Below are 6525 nucleotides of genomic sequence, written 5' to 3'. Positions count from 1 at the left end.
CAGCTGCGGGCTGTCAGGAAGCCAGACGTCCTCGCCATGTTGTAGGCAGACTTAACAGAGTACTCGCCCAGTTTGGTAAATGGCCAGCGAGCAAAATCAGAGCCGCCAATGCTGTAGGTTGGAACTTGGAGGATTTTGTTGGCCACATCATCCGAGAAGAAGGCCCTCACTGACTCCTCATTCCAAGTCCCACTTTCCTCATCAAGCAAACAGTGGACTTTGGCTGAAGCAGGTATGGGGTAAAGAGGGCGGAGAAGTGCAGGAGGGATGGAGGGGATCCAATAGTCAGTCAAAATGTGAGTACTCCTTCCATCCCCAATACCCCACTAAATCCCCATCTTCAGAAGATCACGACCATGCAGAATCGCACGCCATGTCGCTGAGGCTGTACGAGGAGCCGAAGCGTTCCAGAAATCACCATTTGGAAAATACCTCCCCTTCAAAACCCGCGCACAGAGCGAAAGAGGCGCAGTAAGAAGTCTTCACCCTTGCTTCCCAAGCATCGCCTGATTGAACAACCCCATGTCGCGGAAACCCATGCCCCCAAGGGACTTAGGTGTCGAGAGCCAATCCCATGAACGCCAGTGAATTTTCTTTTTCCCATCTTCTCATCCCCACCATTAATCGGCCACAATCTGGCGGAACTTTTCACACGTAGCTACTGGAAGCCAAAAACAACTGGCGATGAAGGTCGGAATAGCTTGTGTTTTTGACTTTAGCAAAGTTTCAGTTGCTGCTCTAGACATAGGCCGATCAGACCAGCCGTGAATATTTTGCCAAGCTCTGTCAGGTAGGAACTTTAAAGTGCACGTCGGCGATCTCCCAACCTCGGTGGGCATACCAAGGTAGGAATCCTGAAAAGCCTCGATGTCGATGCCCAACTGCGATTTAACTCTGTTCTTAACATTAACCGGGCAGTGCCTCCCAAAGAAAACCGATGATTTCTCCTTGTTGATCAATTGGCCCGACCCAGCGCAGTATAAACTAAGGACTGCCTCCAATGAATCCACACTCTGAGAATCGCTCTTAGCAAAGAAGATGCTATCGTCTGCAAATAGGAGGTGTGAGATAGGTGGGCCTTGACGACCATTACGAATCCCATGTAGCGCACCACAACTCTCCCTTTGAAAAAGCAGACAGGACAATCCTTGTGTGCATAAGAGGAATAGGTATGGACTGATTGGATCCCCTTGTCGAATACCTCGGGATGGAACCACAGGATCAGTGAGCTCCCCATTTACCCTGACCGCGTATCGAACATTGGTCACACATATCATCACTGCCTCAATCCAAGCAGGAGCAAAACCCAACTTGCTTAAACATCGGTGGAGATAGCTCCATTCAACCCGATCGTAAGCCTTCATCATGTCAACCTTCAACGCAAAGAACGGCTTCTTCACCCTCTGTTGTCGGATGGTATGCAAGCACTCATATGCAATCAAGGCGTTGTCAGTAATCAATCTCCCAGGAACGAAAGCACTCTGACAATCTGAAACCACCACGGGCAGGATCCCTTTCAGACGATTTGCCAAAACCTTGGAGGCGATCTTATAGAGCACGTTGCACAGGCTAATAGGACGGAAATTCTTCAGGTGCTTCGGTCGTGTCGTCTTCAGAATCAGCACAATAACAAAATCACAGAAGCCTTCAGGAATGGGCCGCCCTTCCAAAAAGCCACGAACAGCCTGACAAATATCCTCGCCAAGGAAATTCCAATGGGTTTGGTAAAAGAGAGCAGGAAAACCATCAGGGCCCGGGGCCTTAGTGGGCCCCATTTGGAACAAAGCAGCACGGATTTCATCATTCAAATATGGCCTGCACAGCTCCTCATTCATCTCGTTAGTGACTTTGTTAGTGATAGCCTGAATAACCTCGTCCTCAGCAGGGCACTGTTCTGATGTGAAGAGCTTGTCATAAAACACCTGGACCATTCCCTTGATCTCCCCTTGGGTGTTGCACACTGAACCATCTTCGCGGGTCAGTGAGTGAATTCTGTTTGTCCTCCTTCTTGTCATCGCCCGAGCGTGGAAGAACTCAGTGTTCCTATCACCCGCCTTAAGCCAGTCAACCCTCGAGCGTTGGCGCTCCATGATCTCCTCCCTTTCGAACAGCTCACACAGCCGCTCCTCAGTAGAACGTTCCTCGGAGAGAGAGGAAGGAGAAGGAGGCGCAGCCCTAATGGTGGCCAGCCGACGTTCCAACCTCCCAATATTTTTGCGGATACATCCAAAAGCCTCCTTGCTCCAAGAACGAAGAGAGCCCGCAACGTGCTTCAGAGTATCCCATTTTGATTGCAACGACAAGCTGCCATTCCTACCAGCAGACCAGGCATTCTCTAGAGTTTCCTTGTAATCAGCCGCACGAAGCCACATCTCCTCAAACCTGAAACCATGCTGAACTGGAGAGGCCTGCCGCTGTAGAGAAGGACGGTCCAGCCTAATCAGGATGGGGTAATGATCCGAAGTTGTAGAGATTACATTTTCCACACTGCAGTCTTCAAATAATCCGGAGAAGGCTCCATTCGCCACTGCCCTATCGAGACGGCACTTGACATGGCTGTCGGGATCCTGCTTGTTCGACCATGTAAACTTGGGTCCCAAGAAGCCCAAATCCGCAAGCCCACAATCCATCAAGCAATCTCTAAAGGCAGCGATCTAAGAATCAGAACGGTCCCTAGGACCACAGTGTTCGTCCTGAGAGAGGACCTCGTTGAAATCTCCGCAACAGATCCATGGGCCCTCCCAGGCCGGTTTCAAGCGTCTTAGGAGCTCCCAGAACTGGTGTCTGTCCTGCCATCTTGGTTCCCCATAGATGAAAGACGCCCGCCAGGGTACACCATCCTCCAATCTCACACAAACATCAATACACCGTTTGTTGGCCGCTTTCACATCAACAGTAGTAGTTGACGACCAGAAAAGCACAAGGCCCCCGCTGAGACCCTCGCTGCCCACGGCAAAGCAGCCCGTAAACCCTAGAGACCACATAAAATTCCTCACACGAGAGTCCCTCATCTTCGTCTCCGAAAGAAAGAGGAGGGAGGGGCGGTAAAGCTTCACAAGCCAGGGAAGCTCGCCAACTGTCGAGTCCGACCCCAAGCCTCGACAGTTCCAACAAATAATACTCATTGCGTCTGGCGGGGCTGCCCTGCAGCCTCCACTGGATCCGCCGATCGAGATATTGAGACACGTTGTTTCTTGTTAGATTCCACATCGGTGACCTGAACTTCGGAAGTACAAGCCGCGTTGGACACCGGAGCCACTACCAGGGCCAACACATTAGCATCCGCCTGCTTCGGCTCAGATGTCGAGGACAAAGGAAGTGCTTTGGCAGATTTCCTCTTCTGACCTGTAGTTGTCATTTTCTCATTTGATTTCGGAAATAGCTCCTTATCAACAGAACCTCTTCCCCTCCCGCGACCACAGGAGGAAGGACCACGGCCACGGCCCCTGGACCCTCGCTTAGGAGGGGAGGAAACCTCACCATCCACTTCTGCAACGTTAGCTTGGCCTTTAGGATTGGCATGGCTCGATGAAGACAACCTTGCACCACCTGCCCTGCCATCACCCCCAGCTGACGTTGATGAACTACTAGATCGTGATCCACCCGATTTCCTGGAGGTGACATCGGCCACACACAGTTTCTTAGCAGCATAAGGGAGCTCCCCATTGTCATCTCTGATGCCAGGACTTGGACATAAGATTGAAGAGTGCCCCAGGCGCCCACATGAGAAGCAGTAAAAAGGAAGACGCTCGTACATCACTGAGTAGGTATCTGTGGATTTGAGCCTGGCCGAGGTCACAGTCACATACCGAACAATCGGTTCTTGTACCGCAATCTCCACTCTGACCCTCATATAGCCTCCCCAGCACCGGCCATCAGAATCAGCCTCCACTTTGGAGACATGGCCAATTGTCTTGGCAAACTCCATTCCCAGCTTTGATTTCATCAACCTTGGCGGCAAATTCATGATCCGAGCCCAGATGGCAAGGCTGTCAAACTAAACCTGAAGGGGTGGGGTGTTCTGATCAAACACTTTGAGAAGAACAACATGTTTGCCCACCATCCACGGCGAGCCCTCGATCACCCGAGCTCTATCTGCTTGGGTGCCAAATTCAGCAACAAAAACATTGTCCCCGGAAGGGTGGAACAGCAAACCTTTCGGGTTGCCCCACGCCGGCCTCATCGCCGACGAGATCGTCTGAATATGGAGAGTGTTGGGGGAAAGCACCTTCCCTACCAGCGCGCAATCTGGGTGCACCAAATCGGCGTCATCCTCGTCATCCAGAACCACCAGGAGCGCCTCCACCGCAGTGAGACGCAGACGCTCCATCATAGTTTCCACGCAATCCACAGAGCATGAACCCCCCGTCGATGGTGATGGAACAGCAACCGCCGCCGCCTTCCCATCGCTCGGCAGCGCCCGGACATGGGAGTTGCAGCCTCCGCCCGGCGCAGAGAAATCAGCCCCAAGGGCATCATGCTCCAGCCCCGCACTTACCCCCTCCATGCGAGCGCCGGCAGCCCCCAATCGCGCCGCTGCCAAGGGTGGGTAGCGTTGCCAGGAACGCCCCTGAGTCACCCCGAACAGCGGCGAGAAGGAGAAGACCACGAGTGCCCCAATGAGGCGGGGGATTAGCAGGATTGAGGGTGGAAAGGATTGGATCGGCAATCAGAATCGCGGATCCAGACTACGATCAACCCTAGGAAGCCGCCAATCGCCCTAGCGATGCGATAGCCTGGGGAACATGGCCGTGTCCATAAGCAACTGACGCTATTACTCTTACGAGATAGATTTTGCTGCGGTTTGATAGTAATCCAGTAGTAATGCAATTACTACCTAGCAAGCATATAATAGCTTGTAGTAGTAGTTTAGTTAGGTAGTAAAAATAGAGAAGTTGGTAGTAAAGCAATTACTATGTACTCTAGTTTTCTTTACATAAATTACTATGTAGCTAGCACTTAATACAAATTGGCTCGTTCCAAGTCGTAACACAATTACCATCTAGTAGTACTTTTGGCAAGAGTTTTATAGTAGTAACACAATTACCAGTTTTGCACCAACGCTGCTACACACACGACAAATCTGAACGATTTTCAGACGACAGAGTACATCAAGCCGTCCATGCATAGACCAAACACTGGATAGCACCGTTAATTCCTCCGTCGTCCAAAGTTCGTGCGATGAACTGTCGTCCGCATAGTAGTTTTGGTTTTGCACGTACTATTACTAGTAGGCCAGTAGTAACACGGTTACTATTTTACATGTAGTTTTACTAGTAGACTGGTGGTGTCGAAGAGCAGTGCGTGCAGGGTTAACCTTTTAATCTCGTTACGATCTTTTGCCTTGGGTTTTACTAATAGTGGGCATGGTAGGAGGCTAGTACTGAGCAGTAACCATTTTATTTTTGTTATCCTTTCTGTCATGTTGTTTTACGACTAGACGGAGGTGTGATGTGCGGTAGTCGGTGACGAGTGGCTTGCGAGCGGGCGGAGCGGGTGGGCGGTGACAAGTTATTCTTCACCCGAGGTAATCTTACGATCATTTCATAATTAAATTATGTTTAAAATTCAAATAGTTACATTCCTATTGATTCACTACGTAAAATTTGATATAAGAAAATAAAAATATAGGTCATAAGACAAGAAAGTTTATAGTTTATGTGTATTTTAGACTATGTTTTTATGTTTGTAATTTTACATAATATAAAATATTTTTTACGGCGATTATATATTTTCTTACGGTCTCTTTTTACGTCGGAAATAAGACAAAACTTACGGAACGTAAAATTATGATGCATTGATGATAAAATAGAGGGGGGTTGAAGAATAACTATTCCTCACCCAGGGTGACGAATAGCGCGACCCTAGGTAAAAATATATATTTCATAAATAAATTACATTTGAAATACAAATAGTTACATTCATATTGATTCACTGCAAAAAAATTGGCATAAAAAAAATATGGGTCATAACACCAGAAAAATTGCATTTTATGTACATTTTACACTATGTTTTTTACATTTGTAATTTTACATAACATAAAATATTTTTTACGGTGATTATATATATTTTTACGTTCTCTTTTTACATCTGAAATAAGAAAAAAAATACGGAATGTAAAATTACGATGCATTGATGTAAAAATAGAGTGGGTGAAGAATAATTATTCCTCACCCAGGGTAAATGACATTGGCACTGGGCATATGATAAACTATAGCCATATTTGCACCGAGCATCGTCTTTTACTCCCTCTGATGCATAACAACTGTTGCAGTTTTGAAGTAATTTCAACTAACTTTAGTTCAAAACTATGCCTTCTTTGGGGATCAGAGGAAGTACAAAATTTAGGACGCCAATAAATGTTACACATGTGGGCGTTAGGAAGTCTGCCCACACATTTTGTGTGGTGTATAAGAAGAATAGCCCACATACCTACGTATGGGCAAAACAAATAATGCACACACACTTTTTTCCCACCCGATCCTTCTCACACGCCCACACGCCCCGTACGTCAGACCTCGTACC

Source organism: Triticum aestivum, chromosome 2A (assembly GCF_018294505.1).
Source record: "Triticum aestivum cultivar Chinese Spring chromosome 2A, IWGSC CS RefSeq v2.1, whole genome shotgun sequence".
Classification (NCBI taxonomy): Eukaryota; Viridiplantae; Streptophyta; class Magnoliopsida; order Poales; family Poaceae; genus Triticum; species Triticum aestivum.
Note: the sequence above shows the minus strand (reverse complement) of the source record.